The sequence below is a fragment of the Toxorhynchites rutilus genome, chromosome 2 (assembly GCF_029784135.1).
Source record: "Toxorhynchites rutilus septentrionalis strain SRP chromosome 2, ASM2978413v1, whole genome shotgun sequence".
Lineage (NCBI taxonomy): Eukaryota > Metazoa > Arthropoda > Insecta > Diptera > Culicidae > Toxorhynchites > Toxorhynchites rutilus.
In genome coordinates this window covers 83,935,271-83,960,333 of record NC_073745.1, presented here as the reverse complement: position 1 = coordinate 83,960,333, position 25,063 = coordinate 83,935,271, and the positions used below count along the sequence as shown (strand labels likewise).

General features: G+C 37.4%; 1 protein-coding gene across 3 annotated transcripts in view; it reads left to right on the top strand.

Annotated features, from left to right (window-relative positions):
• LOC129768417 (neuropeptide Y receptor type 2) overlaps positions 1-24,891 on the top strand; it is a 283,678-nt gene extending 258,787 nt beyond the window's left edge. For 2 of the 3 annotated variants that reach the window (XM_055770070.1, XM_055770068.1), the window contains one exon: positions 23,329-24,891. The gene's annotated coding sequence lies outside the window, so the exon portion shown is untranslated. Of the gene's footprint in view, positions 1-17,668; positions 17,708-23,328 lie in introns of those variants that run through there. The other variant, XM_055770069.1, reaches the window with a different exon arrangement.
• The last annotated feature ends 172 nt before the right edge of the window (positions 24,892-25,063 follow it).

The following is a 25,063-nucleotide window of genomic DNA, read 5'->3' as shown; positions in this document are numbered from 1 at the left end:
ACAATATTTTTTTATTTCCGAGTTCATTGATGGCCAGTAATATTTTCCCTTAATTGCATTTAGGGTTTTCTCGAAACCTAAATGCGCTCTTTCGTGAATTTCTTTCATAATTTCGGTCCTTTGAGGTTTGGGTGGATATTGCTTCCATTGAAACCTGTGATCTTCTAGTTTACTCCTATGTTTTACAAGTTTGTAGATTTGGTTATCAACCACGCGAAAGTCGGAAAATTTTTGAGGATCACTAGAAATTTTCTTTATGAGATCCTGATAATCTGGATCAATTTGGATTGTGGAAATTGTTTCTAATGAACGTGACAAGCAGTCAGCCGTAATGTTTTGTTTCCCTTTTCTGTACTCCAGCTCGATATCATATGCTTGTATCTTTAGAGCCCATCTCATTAGTTTCGAATTTCCGGACTCGACTCCAATGGTAAAGAGCCATAATAAGCTTCTCGCATCTATGATAACCTTGAACTTTGTACCTTCGACGAAATGTCTGAAGTGCTCAATCGCGAGTAACACACCCAAACACTCCTTTTCTACGCTAGCATATTTCCTTTGTGTGCTATTCAGTTTTTTGCTGAAATAGCCAATAATTCGAGCTTCGCCCTCAATATGTTGAATGAGCGCTGCTCCAACAGCGTTATCGGATGCGTCTGACTCGATCACAAACGGCAGGCTAAAATCCGGATTGGCTAGAATTGGGGCAGAGATTAGAGCAGTCTTTAGCTTTTGGAATCCTCGTTCTGCTGCTTCTGTCCAAACGATTTTCTTTGGTCCCTTTTTGAGCAGATCAGAAATGGGAGACACGATCTCGCTATAATCGCGAATAAATCGCTGGTAGAAACCCGCGAGACCAAGAAGTCGTCGTATGTCCTTCACATTTTTCGGTCTGTGATAATTTAATATTGGCTCTATTCTTGTGTTGTCAATGGCAACACCCTCACTTGTCAGTAGGTAGCCCAGATAGTTAACCTGCTTTCTACAAAACCGCGATTTATCCAGTGAAATGGTTAAATTTGCCTTGGTTAGTTTTCTGGCAACTATTCCCAGTAGTTTAAGATGCTCTTCTAAAGTCATTGTCGCTATCACAATGTCGTCGAGGTATACAAATACCTGTGGCTCAAGGTCAAACCCAATGACCTTGTCCATAAGTCGACACATTGTAAAAGGGGCATTCGTCAGGCCAAAGGGACACACTTTAAATCTGTACAGACCCTTCGATGTTCTAAAAGCTGTGTAGTCTCGGCACTCCTCTTTAAGAGGAATTTGAAAGTATGCATCCTTCAAATCTATCACGGAGAAAAATCTAGCGCTACCTAGTCTATGAAAAATACCTCTCATGTCCCGCATTGGGTATGAGTCTTTTTTAGTTACTGCGTTGATGCGCCTCGAGTCCAAGCATACCCTTAGTTTGCCGTTCGATTTCCGAACCGGAACAAGGGGATTGGCCCATTCGCTTGCGCATTCTTCGATAGCGTCTAGTTGTTTATACCGTTCAATTTCTTCATTCATCTCTGCTTGTATTTTTGGAGAACATCGATACAGTGCTTGTCGTCTCGGCAATGCACCCTCTTGAAGAACGATCTCGTGCTCGATCAACGACGTGCGTCCTAAATGGTTCTTTGATGTACACGGGAATTGTTTAATGACTTCGGTTAATGCATTTTTCTCTTCTATCGTTAAATCGTGCTCAGTTTCTAATGACTCAGGGCTTACCTCTGAAGCTTCAGGGAGATCTAAACCAGGAATATCGAGTGTTTCGTCTGGTTCTTGTTTTAGAGTTACAGGTATAGTCTCAATGGGATGGACGTAAAAATGGTGAGACTCAATAGTTGATTTCCTATTAATTCCTATTTGGTTTATTTCCTCTATACCATCGACTCCTCGTATCATTGGTTCTATTCTAAACGCTTTCCAGAAATTTATGCCCAAGATTAAATTGCGACTAATTTCTGGAACTATTGCTATTGGGATTATTTTGGTTACTCCCCGGAAAGTAACAGGAATGTTCGCGTAGCCTTCGCATGAATATTGCGTTTCATCAGCAGTGCAAATGCGAATCGGAGACGGTAAAACTTTGAGACCATATTGCTCGATTAAATTTTTGGAATTTGTGACGCTTATGCTCGCACCAGAATCCAATAATGCTTCTATTTCCGTTTCAAAAATTTTAATTTTAACATGAGGACACTGGCTTGGTTGAATGTGAATCTCGTGTATGGTTCTAAAAGGATTAAAAAAAAATTCTGATTTCCTGGGAATCTTTTTCATAACAGGGCTGCTAGACTTCCCATTTCTGCATCCCGATTTCAGTTTCCCGAGGTCGGAAATGTAGAATGCCGTTCAGTCGTAGGCCTTCTTGGATGAGCATTGCAATTCATTGTTGTTTTCCCTTGGTATCCGCAGATGTAACAAAAAATCACCTTCGCTTCCCTACACTGTCTCCAAAAATGCCCTTGACCTCTACAATTCCAACATAGCGGTAATCTGATCATTTCAACTTGACTATTCTTCTGTTCTTGCTGTGGTGGCCCTTCTTGGTTTGTTATTAGGTTTCTTCGCTGCCTACTCGTTAGAACATTCAATTCTTCTTCAATAGACCCCTCATCACCTGATTCTGCTTCAATATGGTGAATCGCATGCCTTGTTCCTATGGGATGTAATGATGGATCACTGGCATCGATTCGGTAATTGTATTGCATTAGTTCTTCTAACGTATTTACAGCGAAACATGCCAATTTCGACCGGTAATGTTGACGCATGTTTTCCCAGATCACTTCGAATTTCCTTCTTGGTGACATGGGTTTCGTCAAAAGTTTGTTCAGTCGTTCGATATCCGTAACGAATGCGATAAACGTTTCACCTTTTTGCTGTTTCCTATCGTAGATTTTCTGCCTATTTCCCTGATCCTGATTGGGATTTCCAAACCTGTACCGAATATTCGTTTCGAAAATATCCCAGTTCCAAAATGCTTCGTAATAAGTGAAGAACCAATTAGATGCTTCACCACGTAACAACAAGTGGATATGGCTGAAAAGATTATCCCTTGAAATCCCATTCATGCTGGCGAGAACTTTAGCTTTATAAATGAAGTCTTCCAGTGTTGTCGAACGTGTATCTCCCGAAAACGAAAGATTCCATTTTTCAATTCTTCTGTCGTAATTATTTCGATCTTCCCTGTAACCGTGTTGCATTGGTCTAGGTGGCATTTCCCTACTAACCTCTTCTTCATCACTTCTCAAATCATTTTGCTGCCCATTCGGAATGAATGGACGAAATTGTTGATTGAGCTCTATCCTATGCTGATTTGAATTAGTGATCCCAACAGGTTTTAGTATCGGTCCAGCATTTGAAGAACGAATTTGTTCCAAACAGTTTACTTCAGTTTTTCCTCGCGGCATTTCTCTTTTCGTTTCGCCTACCATGCTAGTGGTCAACTGTTGCACCATCCCTATCAGTTGTTGCATTTGAGTTTCTAAATTCTGTACCTTCAACTTCAAATCTTCGTTCGAGGGACCAACGTCACCTTCTTCCCTAGTCACACTATCAGTTTTTTCCAATAATTTTCCCGATGGATTGCTTTTCGGAATTGCTCCTAAGCTGTCATATGTTTTCGCGGATACATTTTCTTCGATGTTTGTATTTATTATTTTGGGACTCACAACTGTTACTTCTCTATCATCTCTTTCAGGCGATCCGATTTGTTCTGGATCCTCGGCTGTGAAATGTGTCTCTTTAAGATTTTGTGCTAATAAAATATCTTTGATATTCTTACATAATGATTCCTTCATACTAATTGATCCTTCATCCGGAGCATTGCTACGTTCTGCCCTCAAGTAATAATGCTTGAGGTGCGAAACGAATCGTGCATCCGGAGCTTTATCTAATGCATTCCTAATGCTTTCGACACGCGCTGTAATTAAATCGAATTCCTGCTCTATCGTATAAGGAGAACGATATTGTCGATTTTCTTTTGCATCTTTATGGAAAAGTCTCCTCAGTAATCTTTGTTTATCATGTAATTCTTTATCCAATTCGTCACCATAATTTCTTAATTTTAATTCGTAATTTACTTCATCGTCAAGTAAATGTGACGCATACGGAAATTTAGAAGACATATTTTAATATTTAAATAACACACAATAAGCAACAACAATATAGTATAAATAGTAATAAATAACAAATAATTGTAAATATAATTTATAAATAAATAGGGAATATATAATTTGTAAATATGAAAAAATATAAATAATTCAGCACAATATTTTGCACATGCAACTCTAGAACAAACACAGCACAAATACTTTCAGAAAATACTTCAAAAATATTCCAACACTCCAGAGACTATAATAATTCTATGTACAACTATATTACCAAAATTAACCCAAAAAAAATGTATAAATATCACTAGAAATATCACGAAAAAGAAAAATTCTCTCCTCAAAAAAACCTAAGTCACAACGAAAAAATACTAAATTTGAATTTATTTTTTTCCAGGTTCGTACCTGTCGTTGGGCGCCAAATGTAGCGGACCGGGTTTTAAAAGACAACCCGGAACCTACGGCCAGCTCGAAGAGGGCTAACAGCTCAGCTTTCCCACCCGACCTCTCTTAAGCGATTGGCTTAAGCGCCACCTCTTTCGAGGACCAATCGCCGCGTTAGTTGCCCAGCTAGAGGCCTGACAGGCAGGCCTAAATTGTATCCTTTTATCAGGATCGGGGGACGATCGAGCTGTACCAATTCCAACCAGCGAAGACTTCTAGAAGACACCCGTAGGGTACTCCGAGAGAACCATCAAACGACCAAGAATCACCCTAAAAGCACAGAATACCACAACAGGTTTTTCTCATCACAGGCAACGTTACTCTAACAAATTACCAGACTGGCACGGCCATCTGGGAAACAAAGGAGGACCACAAACAACTCCAGACATCAACTACGAAACACGGATAACGTGAAACCTTAATAAAAATAAATTGAATGTTCACAGGACATGTATTATAGCGACTTTTACTCCTAGACAACACTAGACAACTTTCTGCATTTGGGGTAGACTATGGTTTTACATATTTCTACATTTATTTGTACATTTACTCTTGCTTAAACTATGGGGACATCACATGTGCACATGGACAAAACTATACAATACAGGGTACCTGGGGAGTGCGGTGAGGACACAAGTTTCCTCACCCACTCCTTTTGCTTGTTTCCGTAGAACTCTCCGCCGGTGGGTATCGCTCAGCGGATCCTCGGAAGGCGCGATGGTGACGACGCTGCCTTTGCTTGGCGTGATTGGCTCACCAGGTTTTTGCCAATGACGTATTTCCCTGTTCTCTAGTCGCTTTGTTTCACGCTTGAATAATTACGCGGTTCTATGGAATCTAGGAACAATGCTAACAAAATTACGATCGCGAACAAAAACGCACAATGGTTCCGCGATGTCGGACAGTTCTAAGTAAAATGGTCGAAGAACATTGTAGTCCTCAGATAAACCGCAGGGTATCTCGCGATTCAGAGCTCAAGCTCAGCCGAAGATAATTTCCCCAAAGCATCCCCTTGTGTGCATCTTGCTTCGACCAACTATCCTTAGATACAGCCTTCTCATTTCCCTCCCAAAACTCAAGGCCACGAAAGTAAGCGCTGCGCTAGCAGACACTCATTGGCCGAACAACTTTGGCGATTGAGCTTTCGCCCTGCTCCAGGGAGGTGGGATGGGAAATCTAAGATCTTAAGTATCCTTTCTGGAGTATCTTTTAGTTTACTTTCGGTTGTGACTTAGTGGAGGTACACTGTAAATGTTTCAGTGTGAGTTTTTGAATTTAAATATTTATATTTGAATAATTACTAACTATCCTAACCAATAAATAAATAAATAAGTATATAAATAAATGAATAAATAAATAAATAAATAAATAAATAAATAAATAAATAAATAAATAAATAAACAACACTCAATAAATATGCACACCAATAATAAATAAGTAAATAAATAATCCAAAAATATCACATGATGAAAACAGTTGTGGCAACTGTTACAAAGTGGCACACGTCCCTTTTGTACCAACACATGCGATACGCTAAACGATGTCGAACGATGAATAACGAAGCTAGAGAGAATCGCAAAGTCGGAGTGTTAAAGAGATTTTCAGCCAAAGGTCGGTTCATCTCTAATGAATTGAATGAATGACATCACCGGTGGAGATGATGGATGAGCCGGCATATCAGTGATGTGCAATCAAATGTCGTGATTATAAACATGAACTAACTGGTGTAATCACCCGATAACCCAACAACAACTTTATCAAGAACGTTGAAGCTCAAGACTCGTAAGTACGGATGGGATAATTTATTTTCATGTTATTCATTTTGTTGAATTATTCCAGAAACAAACTCTGCCGTCCAACTGTTGATGTTGTCGAGGTCAGGTATTGCAGAATGCGAAAACGATAGTCGAGCTGATTGTAACCAAATATCCAATGATGAAATTTACATCTCTTGAGATGTACCTGATGAGCTTTGGAAATGATCGTGCTGGTGCTGGGTCCTACAGCGAGGCTATGAGGAAATATTGCGAAAATTCAAGGCTGAAATAATTAATTATTGATAGTCGAAAATGTTTTAGCTTTAGATAGTTTACATAGATGTTAGTCACTCCGTTTAAAGAATTTATAATGTAGTGGGGGGGAGGTGTTGGTAAACATTATATTACTATATATATATGTATGAAAATAATAAATATTAGTAAACAACATAAATGTTATTTTTCGTTTCATTTTTCTTAAATGATAATAGAGTCATAATAAGGGTCGAGCAATTTTTCAATTGGTCGACGCGGTGCCAGATTGGCACAGCCTTGGCTCGTAATTAGTTGTCAAATACGAAGGTTCGGTCGACAAAATCATTGCAAAATGGCACGATATCGGCACCGTTGTCGACACCATTTGTTGGGACAGATTTGGCACAACAATGTAGAGTGGGTACTTTTGCAGCGGACTGACGTACATCGAAGAGATACTCGGTGAAAAAGAAAATGGAGATTTCGAACAGTGAACCGTGAAAGTGTCAAAACCGAGGGGTGTACCAATGGAAAATATACAATGAAATATTCCTACAGCGTGGATTTTTTATGCCATATCATAAGAACAACGATTTAAGGAGAAAATGTTTTGATTTGAAAAAAAAAGAAATCTATGATATTTTAATAGCAAAATTAGCTTTGGTGTTTTGTTTATCTATACCATTAATAAAATCGAGAACAGTTTGAAAACGGTGAGTTTTGTTCAAAGTTTTATTCATATTTAGAAAGCTCTACTCAACGCCACTGCTCTTCGGTGCTGATCGATTGCCAAATTAAAAAACGATGTGGCAAGGGAGATGACCGAAAAAAGTTTATTGAAGCCTTCTTATATCTCCAGTCGTAGTTCGACAGTCAAGCTGCCTTTTATGTCCGTCTCCAGATCTTCGACAACCGTTTGATGCATATCGTTCGGTTCCTCAGTTACATAATTCATCGATGTTATGGTGTTTTCAAAGCGAACGGAACACAGCAAAATTTCTTATGATTTCCTTGTTTGATGTTTTTGTTATTCGGTTTCAGCAATTGAACTGGAAAGTCGCTTTACGAAATCTTTTGCAGGGAAAAGCCACGGTATTCGCGATATCGATGCGACAACTCATCGACATCATTATCAAGTTTTGGGTTCGCGTGAAGCTGAGCTGTCTTCTTCAGATAACCATGCCCGAGGCAGCAGAAGGATTGTTAAATTTTGAACGAAAATTAGGTCTTGATGTCATTTGAATACTCGAATCCATGAGTTCTGAAGCCTATTATCAAATGAATCTATTAATGTTTTCATAGAAATCGCATTATTAGTGTAGACAATCTTATCAGACTTTATTTTCGTTCATGATTTGTTTTACCATTTGCAGGAAACGTGTATTACAGGTAATACTGTATTACGAGTATGCCGTATTACGGATTCTTCGAATTCGGAGTAGAATTGAATGAAATGAAGATGGCCAAACTTTATTTAATAGTTTACCGAACAATTTAGTGTTGTGTAGTTTTATCGTGGACATCCCTTATTCAGAATACAACGAATGATTTCTGTTGGACCGTTAAGTCATTGTTCCCGTTATTCATCATCGAAAGTCTTGTTGTTGAAAGTTGCTAACTTTCCGAATGAAGAGTATCCATTCCGGTGACTACAGCAGTTTGATTTTCGAGACAAGTGTTCTCTTCGTTGAACACACTGTCACGATGTAGCATGACAGGCTAGGAGCTTTGGGGTGTCTTCGTCGCGATCAACGCACTCCAATCAGCGCTGATGAAAGCGCGCTAAAATTGCAACCAGATTCTCAATTTGCTCGTCGCCTGTCAACCGTAAAACCAACATTTCAACGAATAGTATCAAATTGAAAATCCATCACTCTTCGCTCGTTGTTAGCGCTCCATTACGCCCCCGCACTACCGTATACCGTATCGTCTAGCGCTGTGACATCAGAAAGGCGTGGAGGGTAATAATTCTCGGAGCCACGGAGCTCTCTAGCAGCAGCAACACAACTGTGCCGCGCCGCAGTGCCCAGGCTGCCCCATTCCGGGAAGGAAGAACAAAGCCGAAATTCCGCCGCACCACGTCTCGTCAACGGGGGCGGAAACTAGCCGGAAATCCGTTGGATTACGCTTATCGCTGCGCCACCCCCACCGGCACAAGATGATTGAAGGTAGCAATTTGGTGGATCCAAAAAAGAACAAGCTCGGATTGAGGTGTACTGTCATCGGTTCCCGAGGCTGGTTGCGGCGAACTGCGGTGGAATGTGTGTGGGGAAGTCGGCTTGCTGGTTTTCGCGCTTAGTGATGCTCTGGATTGGTATTTTAATAAAGTCTCCGAGGTGTGCTCAGCCTATCATTTGTTCGGTGGAAATTGCGTACCATGTATAGTGCTCGACACAGGAAATTAATTTCGTAGAACCGATGCTTCCAACCGGATTATACGGGAAGATTGTTACCATTGTTACCGCTTTACCATCTCCCAGTGCATGATTCCACATTTTAATTTTTAAATTGCTGTTTTTTTCGTTGTATGCGTTGAAACTTTTCCGCGAGAATGGTTCGCTTCCTAACACGAGAAAAAAAACTTTCCAGCTGATGAATAGGAACCATTTTACAGGAATGAACTTTTTACGAACAGTGCTACACATTCGTGAGTGGCTAAAAATTGCTAGTCATTGATCACTATGTTACAGAGCTATAGCTACCAATTCGAGTTGAAACTTTTCTCGGAACTCTAAAAGGTTGAGTGTTGAGAGTGCAATATCCATTCAGCTCGCCATACCAACGTGTCAGCCGTCAAGTGTTGGTCGAAAGCAATTAAACTGCTTTTTGTTGAACTCAACCTGGTCAATGGTAAGCATCAATACCAAGTTTGCAATCAATTTTTTAGAGTGGATGTGCGAAAATTGAACGTCATGGTCGTACATTGTACTTCATATGGGAAAATTCACACCAGACTTTGTTGCAAGTTTTAACGTAGGGCCACGTTTCAGAGAAAGGTTTAGGGTGTGAAATGCGAATCTATTGAAAAGCTTGCAATGAAAAATGAAAGATTTTGAACGCATATAACTCGATTATTTCTCGATAGATCGCGAAGATATTTGCATCAATCGATTGGGAATATTTCTACACACCTATAACAATAAATAAAATTAGATAGGTTTTATTACAACTTATTATAACAAGTGAAAAATATCATATATTATCACAACAAAATTCTCGCGTTCTGATTGACCAATTGGTACAAGCAAGCGGTGCTCTCCCAGTTTGGCTGTCAAAACGTGCAAGGATGAACTTTTGAGTTTAAAGCCTTCATATAAAAACAAACAACTCTGTAATTTCTTTTTTAGTTTCACTCCAGAATGGAATCCATATAGACATATGTTAAAACTGATAGTCAATCTGAAAGTATTTAGATTTGCTTTTCGTTGCTTAGCGTTGTACCAACCATTCGCGCTGCTCCGTGAAAGCATTCTGTACAACGTAATCTGTGTTTGTTGCTTCGTTCTATGGATGTGTTGGTCAGTTCCACACATGTCACGGTGCATCGAACAAGAGGTATCAATTATTTTACTCTGTGATTTATTTTTTAGATTCGCTCTGACAGTGAGCACCCAACACTTGATATGAAAATTGAGGATGAGACTTGATATGAAAATTATCAAATCTGGATTTTAAGTGTTACGCGTTTATTAATGTTTAATCGCGGTTCAGGGCCACCAAAAAGATGCTACTAAAGAACAATTCTACACCAAGTCAGCTGGAAAAATTTGATTTTCATCGTTCATCAATCTAGTTCTTTTATAGTATTTTAAATAATCGTTTTAACTCTTTGTGGTCGTTTGTATTCCCTTAGTCACCACAGCAAGAAACCATGCTTATCTCATATTTTACTCAACAAATTATGAGTTTATGCTTTTCCTAAACGAAACTTGATGTCTAGTGAACCTGTTCATGAATCAATACGGTGCTTCTATGAGTAATAGATAACGGTACTCAGTATCAAACAAAGTAGTCACTTACACAAAACAACACACAGTGCGTTGAATGCATAGGAATGTGGGACAAAAAACATAACAGCAGAACTTAGCCATTGTAACACTTTGGTGTGATGGAAAAGATTGTTTATAAGTATCAGAACCACTGTTTACATAAATGTCTCATGTTACGCAGAAATCATTATTTGAGGTTCAATTCTTTTTTAAAGGTTAAATTTTTTTGAAGTAGTTAATACATATAAATAGTTTACCAAAAAAAGAAACAAATATTTATTTTTCATAATCATGAATATATCAATGCTTTTTATAAAAAAAATAATTCCGACCAGTACACTGCGTTTAACAACTATAGCACCACTCATTTTCTCTGAGTTCCCAGAGATATGTAAGAAGTCTGTTGAATTTAAATATATAGTGTAGAACATAATAACTATCTTCATTTATAAGACTGCTCATTTGAACGTTATTGTTGTTGTTGTGTCCAGGCGCTAAACATTCAAAAAACTAAAATTCCAGTGTTTCATAACTATAGAACCAGATGGAAAAATTCTCACTCCCTTACAAAATTAACGTGAATTCCACATGAATTACAATAAGTTTCTAATTCGTAGGTCATCCTTAGTTCTCAATCAGTTCAAATAACCCATTCAGAGTGGTTTCGACCAAGCTGCGCCATGTTGTAGAGTGTATTTCGTTCTACGCAGAGGATACTACTCTTTAAAACTTTCCAAATCACTCATACTCTTTATAAGCTGAATGAATTTGATATAAATAAAGATGGACAATCTGTGGAGAGGGCATCATCAATCAAATATCTTGGCGTTGTTTTGGACCAAACGCTGCACTTTGACGAACATATAAACTACACCATAAAGAAAGCAGCTCAAAAATATGGAGTGCTTTGTAGGATAAATCGATTTTTAACTTTTGGGAGTAAGCTGACGATCTACAAAGCATTGATTGCTCCACATTTTGATTATTGTGCATCCGTGTTGTTCCTAGCAAACAAGAGACAATTGCAACGGATGCAAATTTTTAGAACAAAGCCATGCGCTTGATATTGAGATGCGATAGACTAACTAACGAAGATTTATGTTAGAATGCCTACAATGGATGCCAGTTGGCCAGCGTATTAAATACTGCACGCTCACGTTAATATTCAAAATGACCAAAGGTTTGACACCGAATTATTTACGAAACACAATAATTCATGGAAGAGATATACACCAGTATAACACAGGGTAAGCAAGTGACCTCAGAACTCTGAACTTCCGGATGTCCTGTACCAAAAATTCTATTTTTTACGAAGGTTATAAGCCTTAAGGTGGGACCACAATGCCGCGCTATGCGTCGCATTGCGACAATTGTGCTTTGACACTTCATTTTAAATATGTGTGTTTCCATTTAGTCAAACACAATAATGCGTTGGGTCATTAGCATCGTTGTACTAAACGCTAGCATTTGTTCTAAACTGCTTGCGCCGAATTATCGATGGCAGTGGCATGGTGTCGACGTCTGGTGGCAACTTCAAATTAGGGCCATAATTTGGGTCCCAAACTCGTTAATGTAATCTCTATCAGATTAGAAGACACGAAGCCGGTTTTTAAATTCTAAAATTCGAATGAAAATTTTCACATCATGTTATTTGATTACTTGAAACACGTGTTTCTGACTTTCATTCAACCATATGGCTAAACAATTCCAACATTGTTGCTGAATTTTTTCATCATAATATAGAATTGTCTTCATAAACAATTTTCGTATGAGACTTTTTCACCACCTGCAAACAAAAATGTCTTTCATTTAAATGGAATACTAGTTTGATATGGAAAAGCTAATTTACATTCATAATTTTAATTTTGAAAACGGTGTTCATTCCGACTGAAAATCAGCTATTCTTTCACGCTCCCCTAAACTAGTGAACGAAGTTCAATGCCGCCAGCGCGGATATGGCAATGTGTTGTTTTGAAAAACATTCAATTAATCCGTGGACACTACAAGAACAAGATTTTCATACGAATTTTATTTTGTTTTTGTTTACATTAAAAGTGGTGACGCGAATGCTAGATTGTGACTGCAAATCAAGAGACTGCGTCGGGCAAATGTTTTAGTACAAAACGCAAGCAATGACAGCCGATGAGAAGCAACGCACAACGCTGCATTCTGTTTCCACCTTTACAACTCACTGCCAAATGAAGCAAAGACAGAAACAAGCCTCAGAATATTCCGAAACATATGTAAAGAATTTTTGAAGAACGGTCCGGCTTTGTGAACTGTTTGTTAGTTAACGTTAGTATTAATGTATGCATGTTGACAAAGTTAAACGTGCTCCCGTGGCCGAGTGGTTAGCGTCATAACTAACATGCCGGGTGTTCGGGTTCGATTCCCGTTCTGGTCGGGGGAATTTTTCGTCAAAGAAATTTCCTCCAACTTGCACTGTGATCACGCGTATTCTAGAGCTTGCCATTCAGAATGCATTCAAGGCGTGTTATTTGGCATAGAAATCTCAACTAAGTACTAATAAAAAATGACGCAAGTAATACTACGCTGAGACGGCGAAGTTCCTCTAGGAACGTTAGTGCCATTGAAGAAGAAGAAGAAGAATGTTGACAAAGTTATGACGGATATATTGTCTTTTTATGTTGAATGTTTTCTGTTCTTTCTTTTTGTCTAAAGACAATAATAATGGTGCTATTTAGTTTGTTTTCAGTTTGTTAGATAGCAAGATTGTTGATATTAGATTTAAAAAAATAATTGCGAAGTCTACAATAGTTTGAGCATCGCGCGCGTAAAGAGACATGAACAATTTAGGATGAACCTCATTACAAGAGATTACAAACTGGAAATAGAGTGAAGCTGGGGATAGCCCTACCGGAATACTCGTAACCACATTTGTTAAATAGATGATTATAACGAGATTTTTCTCAGTTGAGGCAGATCTGAATGCGAGATCCAACGCACATCTGTATAACCCAAGTTGTGAAGGGCATATTAGTTTTCGAATTATCAGTTTTGAAATAAGCTAACATCATTTCGAGGGGTTTGATGTGAAAACCGGAATATAGCTGGGGATAGCTCAATCAGAATACTCGTAAATTCATTTGTTAAATAAATGGTTATAACGAGATTTTTTCTGAGTGCGGCAGATCTGATTGCGAGTTCCAGTGGGAATGTTATCCTTAAAATATGAAGGGCCTGAAGTGTTGGCTCGAATTAGGCTTGGGTATGCTCAGCTGTCTGGACTCGGAAACGATCGCATTAGCAGACCGTTATCGAGAATCTAGTAAAGCGGGAATGCTCTTGTAAACTCACGGCTGATACTGACATAGGTATTGGGATCAATTCCCAATCGGTCAAGGATTTTTTCGGGTTTTTCGGGTTGGAAATTTTTTTGACATGCCATGGAATAAGAAAGTTTGCGCGCTGCCTTATAAAGTTCATCAGAGTCTATGTCTGTAGTACAACCAGTTAGTTTTAATTTAATGGTTAAAGTAATTACCTTAAAGATAACTCGTCCGGCTCAAACCTTTGTAGGGGAATGATGTGGGACCATCATTATTCTAATAAAAAAAGAAAACAAAAATGCAGAATACATTTCTCAAATTAAAAATAATTTTTTTTCAGGAGATGATAGAGAATCATATTTGACGGAAAAAAATCTTCTACGCATATATTAGAATTTCAGCAATGACAGAGTTATTAAACTTTTTCTTTGTTTCGGACTCTCTTTGCCTCTAACTGGCTCGACTTAAACAAGTACGCTACGTAGGACGATTTCATTGCTCCCATTCGAAAGATGAGATAATTTAGTACAGAATACAGTTGTGAAACATCTAAATTAGTTGATTGATATAAGTGAACAACTAAAAAGTTATTGGTTTTTAAGGTGTTATTATTAATATTATCTCAAAATGACTTGATTGTTTCTATCAATCACATTAAAACTCTCTACAAGCCGCTCTACAATTTGTTCTTTGACACCCAGCTTCTATCTTTCCTAATTTCGCTGCAAAATAATTTTAAAAATATTTTTTGTTTAGCATAATTCAATGTGCATAATGCATGAGTTGAATAAATTGAAGAAGAATAGTTAATTCCATCTACAGCAACGGGCTAATAATCAAAATGAGGAAGTTTATGACGCACAGATGAATCTTGATTTCGGTAGCTTTTATCACCTATTAAGCGGCTCGCACACCGGAGCAATAAACAACTAGCAACTATCAACATGCAATAAGCAATATTATCGCCAATGGTTTCTTCCATTTGATTTTTGGGGATCTCGCACACCGACACAATACGATAACGCTATCGCCTTTACAGAGCAACACATATCGCTAGCAACACGACGTGTTGGCAATAGTCTTGCGCATTATATTGAATAAATATTCCACGCCGCTAACAATAATTTATACATTTCATTCAACAATATTCTAGAATATGAAAAATGGCACTTGTCCAAAAAAGTTACTCCTATAGTCGCGTCGGTGTGTCAGACCGAAAATGTTAAAAAAGTGGCACACGTCCCTTTTGTACCAACACATGCGATACGCTAAACGATGACGAACGACGAATAACGAAGCTAGAGAGAATCGCAAAGTCGTAGTGTTGATATTTTCTGAGAAATGAACGAATTATTGATTTCTCGGTCTGACAGACCAATGCGCGAGTATAGGAGTGTTAAACGATCGAGAAGGTACTTAGGGCCAAGATATACGATACGATTCACAAAGCGAGAGATTGAGCCACAGTTCGAAACGAAATTCTTACGAAGCTGGATGATTTTAAGTCTGGAGCCAAGCCGATTATTACAAAAAATTGTTTTAAATTTTATATGAGCGGTACGTTCATGCCATGAATAATGTGACACTTTTCATGGTAACAATGTTTTATGCTAAACAAGAGTGCAAGCAAAAGTTGTTTTGCTCCCACTGAACCTTGCAACAGCGCAGACAGAATCTTGTAGTTGGGGAGAAATGGTTTTTGTTGCTCACTTTGTTCTTAGTTTGAACCACATACGCAAGCAGACAGAAGCTCTACTTCGACATCTCATTAAGGTGGCACGTTATAACCACAACCCTTGGCTGTCGAGTGTTCTGTACACAGTCTTTCTGAAGTGTTGTTGTCATCGCTGCCTCTCGCCACTATGAAATGTCGGTTTCGTTTCCAGACTCCTTTCTGTCGTTTTGTTGACAATATTGCTTTGTGGGTGTCATGCAATTTTAAACAACTCTAATAACACCAAACCAAGTTGCACCTTTTTTTAGAACCCTACGACCACCGACTGCAGGTAACCGCAATAAAAACCAATAACTGTCGTGGAGCTTCGAGCTCACGGATGAACACCATAGAACCTTCGTACCATAAGTCGACAATAAAATGAATAAATTACCTTTACGCTGAATTTCCACTGGATATGAAGAATATAAAATGGACCGTAACTCTTTTTCCCTTTCGTTTTTGTCTCCCTGGTGCGCGCCAATAAAGCTCGGCTTTCGGATGATATCTTCGGCCGAAAAGACCAATTCTCACTCTACGCCACCGCGTTCAAAACAGCCAGCCAAAACCAAATATTAGCTACGTTCCCACCGGGGGAGCGTGCAAAAGGAAAGTTAGCCATCAACATCTCGGTGCTTTCTGATTAAAAATTAATTTGATCCCCAAAGCGGGAACTATGCCCCTCCAGTTTGTCTGCTGTCTGCGGCTCGGCAGTAAAATGAATTGCCCTCTGGCAACGTCAAGGACTCCAACAGAGTGCGAGAGTGCGCGTGTTATCTATTAATGGTCCTTAATGGAATTAGACCTCGATGTATAAAGTTGTCACGTAGCTTGTTCGACTGGCAAACGGCGAATTGACATTATGGTGGCTAGTCTTGTTCAAGATTAAATCACTGAACCACAGAATCTCATCTGGTACCGATGTCCTTGAGCGTGGAATTAGAATCGTGGTGGGGATTTCGTTTTAGCATTTTGGACTCTTAAGCTGCACGAGCGTTAATCTATGTAGCCGTTAAGGGGGTAGTACACTATGAACATCATAAAAACTGTGTGATTTTCGCGATTTTTTTAACGAGAAAATAAATTACTCAACAAACAAAACAAAAAATATTGGTGTCAAGTGGACTGTCCCTGAATATCCGCAACCGGCTTGTTGAACCCTTGCAACAAATTGTTTTTCTAGTGGGCCGATTTCAACCAATGATTTTTTTCGTAATGTTGGATATATTTCCTGTCATCGTAGTAGGATTTTTTTCAAAATATTGATTTTTGACGAAATGGCGACATTTTTTGTGAAAGAAAATGCGTTATTGCCTCAAAAATCGACAAAAACATTCACCAAAATTTTATTTTTCAAAATATCGAACAAATTTTACGTACGATGACAGAAAATTTAGTGGAGAATTTGGGAAAATCTATTCCATCGAAATCGGTTGGACCGTTCCAGAAGTAGAACTCCCACCAATTTTGGATCCGCGCTCCTTACACAAGGACTTTAGGTCCACTCATCGACTTGTAACTTTGGAACGGAGCATCGTACAAACCTGGGATAAAAACTACAGTAAAGTAGACATTCCAGAGAATATTTTAGGCCAGAAATATTTTTAAATTTTTTTTTTCAGGTTTCCATAGTGTACCAGGGTTCCATAGTGGATTGTGATATTAATTTTATAGTTATATCACCAGTGCATTAAGAATTTCAAGATATTAGAACAAAGTGTCCGAAATATCATGTTGTCCGAAATATGATCCAGAACGGTACTGTGGTGCCTGATTCCGATTTCTGTGATTGGGTAGAACGTAATGAAATGATTAAAACTCAAATTCAATAAAATAGGCTACGGGTTATTACATTAGATTACAGGTGTTACAGTTGTATCATTATAGATGTTACAGATGTATCATTATAGCTGCACTAGCAAAAAAATAGCATCGAAGCCATATTCAATGATTCGGTATTTATAACTTCTCAACGAGAACAATAATTGAAAATAATGTTTTTTGAAAGAGATTCTATTTTTCGTATCAAATCAGCATCTAATGCACATTTTTTACTTATCTTAAACAATACTCTCAATACTAATTATTTCCTCTTTATTTCATGTTTTTATTCCAGATCAAAAGCTTCATCATAAACGGTCATACCACATAGAGTCATCTTAACCTGATCTTATGTTTGGATTGACTCTTTGTTGAAAGTGTATTTTCTTGCATCCATTTTTTTCATGTTGAGTCAACAATAAGTTTATTCTAGTTCATTCTTTATTAAACTTGGGCGTCGTGCACAAATTACAAAACGCTAAAAATGCGATTTTTTAACCCCATCCCCTCTTATGTAACAAAAAGTAACGCAAGATAAAACCCCCTCCCCCTTATGTTACTTAACGCTAATCTTTACACAAAGTCAAAGTCGTTCGTTCAACATAAAAAAATAGATATCTGCCCAGGTCGGAATCAAATGTTCTTCCATATATGCATGTAGTGACATCGGAAGACTTTTCGACAAGTTCATAGAATTTCGAACAAATAGAGACGGAAAATGAAGGCTGACATTAGTTGGGATTGGTGCTTTCAACATATCTGGCGTTAAGCCGAGAGGAACATGGATTGACATAAATTGATGTTGATTTACACTATTTCTTCCTATCGCTAAATTTCACTACTTGCAAAAGGCCCTGGAATGTCCTTACGTGACATTCCAAACCAAACCACTCGGCTTAATATCGTACTAATTCCGCTTCATCCATTTTGGAGTTAGCGAACTCAATATATTCTGCTCAGATGGAATATCCGTGAATCGCTAGATTATTCCACACTTCAACTAACGGTTCCACTGCATACTTAAAATGTTAAAATTCAGCTGAGATCCCATGATTATGAAGAAGTATTGAACCTACTAACTCCCGTTCAACGATTGAAAGCACTGCGTTCTGGAGCATTTGTAGTAACTCGTATTGGTAGAACACGTAACGGGTTCTCGTCTGGTCCTCCATCCACATTAATTGTGATTTCAACTGTATTAAGCTGCTTGAGAATGACCAAGGAGCCCTAGCATCCTACGATAACAAACGGAATAAGCTTTTGTTTAGCAGCCATGACAAAATCAAGATCTTGTGTTTTTAAGCATAATTTTTGCTTTAGTATCATTGAATGGCATAGAAATTATTGATGAAACGATGTTGATGGTATCCACGTAATGCCAGGAACCATATACATTTTAGTAAAAATCCATTGCTCTATTGAGGTGCAATGGAAATTTATTCAGTTACCAGGTGATGCTTGTTCACGTTGGGCAACGTAAATACCTTCATTATAATATATTGCAGGTACACACAAAAATGTAATGATAGTAATGAATTAAAAAGTAGCATAATAAAGCTAAACAGGAGAACTGTCAGGCTGAAGGCTTGGACAGGACAGGACAGGTTTACTTAAACTTTAGTCAGACGACTAAACCATCTGCTGAACCATTTGATGGTTCAGCTATGGTCCTAAAAGATATTGTTTTGTTCTTGCCCAGTTCAGTAGCTTCTATTTCTACAACAGCTACGTAGAATTCTACAGATGTTTTCATAAATCTCTAAAGTCTGGTCCTGGAACATCAGATTTGGCATATATTACTGAAGAAAGTAAAATAAAGTGTTCTGGTGTCCGATTCGATCTGAGTGAATTCAAGTGTTTCAGGTTGTTTTATTGAATGCAACAATAAATAGCGAAACGTAGTTCAAAAAACAGTAAAATAGGTTATGTTCAACGACGGATTCCAGTGAGACCGGATGAATTCAGTATTTCCTGAACTGATTTAATCGTTTCTTTTCGCTTTGAGCTGTGCATTTTCAATTCCTTGGAAAAATAATCTTTCAAAGGAAATGAATTTTCACGACAGTATGAGTGCACTTTTGGAATTTACATTCTCTGTGCTTTAGTAAGAAAAAGATGAACGAAGTTATTTATTTATTATAACGCTATATGAATAAAATAGGTGAGACGGGGAAAAATATTATTAACCGCAAGCCATTTTACAACGTTATTTTAAAAAATCAGTAAATTTTGTATGAAACGCAAATACAAATTATTATGTAGATATGGTAACCCTGTTCGAGATGCATCTATCGCTGCTTTATCATCTTGGCACATGAAACACACCTTGTTCGGTCCCAGCATCGAAACTAGCTGCTCAAGCATATAGGGACCCGTGAATTTATTTAGGAATAAAAAAATGGAATTTTGTTACGTAACGTTCACGGCTACCCGCGAAAGACTTACCAAGCACTCACAGTAACCGCATAACGATGATGAAAACTGATGAAACACGAGAGAAAATCAAATATTGATGAAGGGTCAAATTCTAAGCGCTCACGCTAAGCGAACGTCAAACACAAACGATAATGAGTGGATTCCGGATTTTGGATGGTTTTTTCCTACTATGTAATAATTCAAATGTAGTTCTCTAATGAAGTGATAGTGAAACCAAGGAATTACTCTAAAGAAGCAATTGTGATATTAATTTTATAGTTATATCATCAGTGCATTAAGAATTTCAAGATATTAGAACAAAGTGTCCGAAATATCATGTTGTCCGAAATATGATCCAGAACGGTACTGTGGTGCCTGATTCCGATTTCTGTGATTGGGTAGAACGTAATGAAATGATTAAAACTCAAATTCAATAAAATAGGCTACGGGTTATTACATTAGATTACAGGTGTTACAGTTGTATCATTATAGATGTTACAGATGTATCATTATAGCTGCACTAGCAAAAAAATAGCATCGAAGCCATATTCAATGATTCGGTATTTATAACTTCTCAACGAGAACAATAATTGAAAATAATGTTTTTTTAAAGAGATTCTATTTTTCGTATCAAATCAGCATCTAATGCACATTTTTTACTTATCTTAAACAATACTCTCAATACTAATTATTTCCTCTTTATTTCATGTTTTTATTCCAGATCAAAAGCTTCATCATAAACGGTCATACCACATAGAGTCATCTTAACCTGATCTTATGTTTGGATTGACTCTTTGTTGAAAGTGTATTTTCTTGCATCCATTTTTTTCATGTTGAGTCAACAATAAGTTTATTCTAGTTCATTCTTTATTAAACTTGGGCGTCGTGCACAAATTACAAAACGCTAAAAATGCGATTTTTTAACCCCATCCCCTCTTATGTAACAAAAAGTAACGCAAGATAAAACCCCCTCCCCCTTATGTTACTTAACGCTAATCTTTACACAAAGTCAAAGTCGTTCGTTCAACATAAAAAAATAGATATCTGCCCAGGTCGGAATCAAATGTTCTTCCATATATGCATGTAGTGACATCGGAAGACTTTTCGACAAGTTCATAGAATTTCGAACAAATAGAGACGGAAAATGAAGGCTGACATTAGTTGGGATTGGTGCTTTCAACATATCTGGCGTTAAGCCGAGAGGAACATGGATTGACATAAATTGATGTTGATTTACACTATTTCTTCCTATCGCTAAATTTCACTACTTGCAAAAGGTCCTGGAATGTCCTTACGTGACATTCCAAACCAAACCACTCGGCTTAATATCGTACTAATTCCGCTTCATCCATTTTGGAGTTAGCGAACTCAATATATTCTGCTCAGATGGAATATCCGTGAATCGCTAGATTATTCCACACTTCAACTAACGGTTCCACTGCATACTTAAAATGTTAAAATTCAGCTGAGATCCCATGATTATGAAGAAGTATTGAACCTACTAACTCCCGTTCAACGATTGAAAGCACTGCGTTCTGGAGCATTTGTAGTAACTCGTATTGGTAGAACACGTAACGGGTTCTCGTCTGGTCCTCCATCCACATTAATTGTGATTTCAACTGTATTAAGCTGCTTGAGAATGACCAAGGAGCCCTAGCATCCTACGATAACAAACGGAATAAGCTTTTGTTTAGCAGCCATGACAAAATCAAGATCTTGTGTTTTTAAGCATAATTTTTGCTTTAGTATCATTGAATGGCATAGAAATTATTGATGAAACGATGTTGATGGTATCCACGTAATGCCAGGAACCATATACATTTTAGTAAAAATCCATTGCTCTATTGAGGTGCAATGGAAATTTATTCAGTTACCAGGTGATGCTTGTTCACGTTGGGCAACGTAAATACCTTCATTATAATATATTGCAGGTACACACAAAAATGTAATGATAGTAATGAATTAAAAAGTAGCATAATAAAGCTAAACAGGAGAACTGTCAGGCTGAAGGCTTGGACAGGACAGGACAGGTTTACTTAAACTTTAGTCAGACGACTAAACCATCTGCTGAACCATTTGATGGTTCAGCTATGGTCCTAAAAGATATTGTTTTGTTCTTGCCCAGTTCAGTAGCTTCTATTTCTACAACAGCTACGTAGAATTCTACAGATGTTTTCATAAATCTCTAAAGTCTGGTCCTGGAACATCAGATTTGGCATATATTACTGAAGAAAGTAAAATAAAGTGTTCTGGTGTCCGATTCGATCTGAGTGAATTCAAGTGTTTCAGGTTGTTTTATTGAATGCAACAATAAATAGCGAAACGTAGTTCAAAAAACAGTAAAATAGGTTATGTTCAACGACGGATTCCAGTGAGACCGGATGAATTCAGTATTTCCTGAACTGATTTAATCGTTTCTTTTCGCTTTGAGCTGTGCATTTTCAATTCCTTGGAAAAATAATCTTTCAAAGGAAATGAATTTTCACGACAGTATGAGTGCACTTTTGGAATTTACATTCTCTGTGCTTTAGTAAGAAAAAGATGAACGAAGTTATTTATTTATTATAACGCTATATGAATAAAATAGGTGAGACGGGGAAAAATATTATTAACCGCAAGCCATTTTACAACGTTATTTTAAAAAATCAGTAAATTTTGTATGAAACGCAAATACAAATTATTATGTAGATATGGTAACCCTGTTCGAGATGCATCTATCGCTGCTTTATCATCTTGGCACATGAAACACACCTTGTTCGGTCCCAGCATCGAAACTAGCTGCTCAAGCATATAGGGACCCGTGAATTTATTTAGGAATAAAAAAATGGAATTTTGTTACGTAACGTTCACGGCTACCCGCGAAAGACTTACCAAGCACTCACAGTAACCGCATAACGATGATGAAAACTGATGAAACACGAGAGAAAATCAAATATTGATGAAGGGTCAAATTCTAAGCGCTCACGCTAAGCGAACGTCAAACACAAACGATAATGAGTGGATTCCGGATTTTGGATGGTTTTTTCCTACTATGTAATAATTCAAATGTAGTTCTCTAATGAAGTGATAGTGAAACCAAGGAATTACTCTAAAGAAGCAATTGTGATATTAATTTTATAGTTATATCATCAGTGCATTAAGAATTTCAAGATATTAGAACAAAGTGTCCGAAATATCATGTTGTCCGAAATATGATCCAGAACGGTACTGTGGTGCCTGATTCCGATTTCTGTGATTGGGTAGAACGTAATGAAATGATTAAAACTCAAATTCAATAAAATAGGCTACGGGTTATTACATTAGCTTACAGGTGTTACAGATGTATCATTATAGCTGCACTAGCAAAAAATTAGCATCGAAGCCATATTCAAAGATTCGGTATTCATAACTTCTCAACGAGAACAATAATTGAAAAGAATGTATTTTTTAAAGAGATCCTATTTTTTGTATCAAATCGGCATGTAATGGACATTTTGTACTTATCTTAAACAATATTCTCAATACTAATTATTTCCTCTTTATTTCATGTTTTTATTCCAGATCAAAAGCTTCATCATAAACGGTCATACCACATAGAGTCATCTTTTCCGCGAAGCAATCGATAACCGAGGAGCAAACATGCGAAACAAAAACTTGGTTGGACCCGCTATCTGTGGGCCCGAGGCAGAAGGTCCAACACAACACGGCTTTGATTGCTTGTTTGCTCTCTGTGAGGGAAGAAACAACGCCGGGTGGAATATTTTTCCCTCCCACAAGTTCCTAGAGGCAGACTTTTGCAGCAGGATTGATTAAAGACCAAACGAGAGCCCCAGCTGGTGCTGCTGCTGTTGATATGAACAAATAAACAGCAGAAAGGCAACCGTCGTCAGTCCATGTAGAAATAACACACCGAAGCCATATGGCATGAAGCGTGTAAAGTTAGCTGTTCCAACTTTGTGAATTCGTGTAGTACTTGTTAGGAAATCGTTGACTCTTGCATCTTGCATCTGACGTTTGGTTGAGCATAATAAGTATATGAGCGCGCGTTGGACATGTGAGAAATTTTATTGTATTGTAGATATATGAAATGTTTTGGGATTTTATTAAAAAAACAAAACTCACTGAAAAATGATTAGGCGTTGGCGAAGCTATTCGGTGTTGATTGTTAAAAAAAGAAAAAAAAGAATGTAGAAAAAATTATAGTGATTTTTAACGCAAACCTGTGTCATTTGATATCGAACATTTTGTTACAACTTATACAAGGTTTGCTTTATAAACGTTTCTTAACAAACATACTCCATCTATTTTATGATCTGTTCCAATTGATGATAATTTTGATACGAACCAACTTGTTTCTTTGAATGTTTAAATCATCTCAGTTATCGTCTTATTGATTTTCGTTTGTCACATCTCTCGATGTTAAAATAACTAAGAAAATGTGACGCCTTTTTTTTGTTTCATTCAGCGCTAAGATTATTTTTGTTCGAAAAATTGTAGTGTCTGAGACACGATCGCATTTTCGACGTAGGACTATGAAATTATATTTTTCAATCCGCTTTTTTATCACTGCGGGTATTACTTTAGAGTGAATCGAAGTTTTTGAAATAACTCTTTAGCAAGCGTCGTAAGCGTTATTTTTTCCTTGGTTCTATAACTATAACGGTAACGGTTCCAGTTGACATACACACGTGTATGGATGTCCCATTGCCACCATAGTTCCAACAACAAAAAGTATCAAAACCGTCTAATGGTAACTATTGTTACCAGTAACTACATTTCGCAGCGCAGAGGAACTAACAATTCGTGCGTGGGCAAGGACACACAAGCACCAGCATGAAACGACTTGAAAACCGACACTCTGTATAATTTTATCGAATTTTACCTTGTACGTATCGCTACATGCGAACCAAATTGCACCATGGACGAATTTCATGCCAACTCGTCTTAGGAGTTGGCAGCACCATCTCAGATAGTAGTGAAATGTTGTGGTTGTAAAGACATGGGTCATTTAAGCAGCTTTGCATACATGAAATATTCGAAAAACAATAAAACTACTTTTTGGAAAAAGCTAATATTTTCTTAATTTTTTACTAAAATTTATAACTTAAAAACTATGATATCTACAAAATTCATGTCAAAATATGAAATGTAGGAAATTGTTTAAATTTTCACAAAAAGTTACCAAAAATTTTTTGGAAAAAAATTTCGCTGACAAAAAAGTTATTTTAAAAATTTGAATTCATTTTTCTCAAAAACATATTTTTTAAAACTTTCGAAAAAAAAAAAAAAAAAAAAT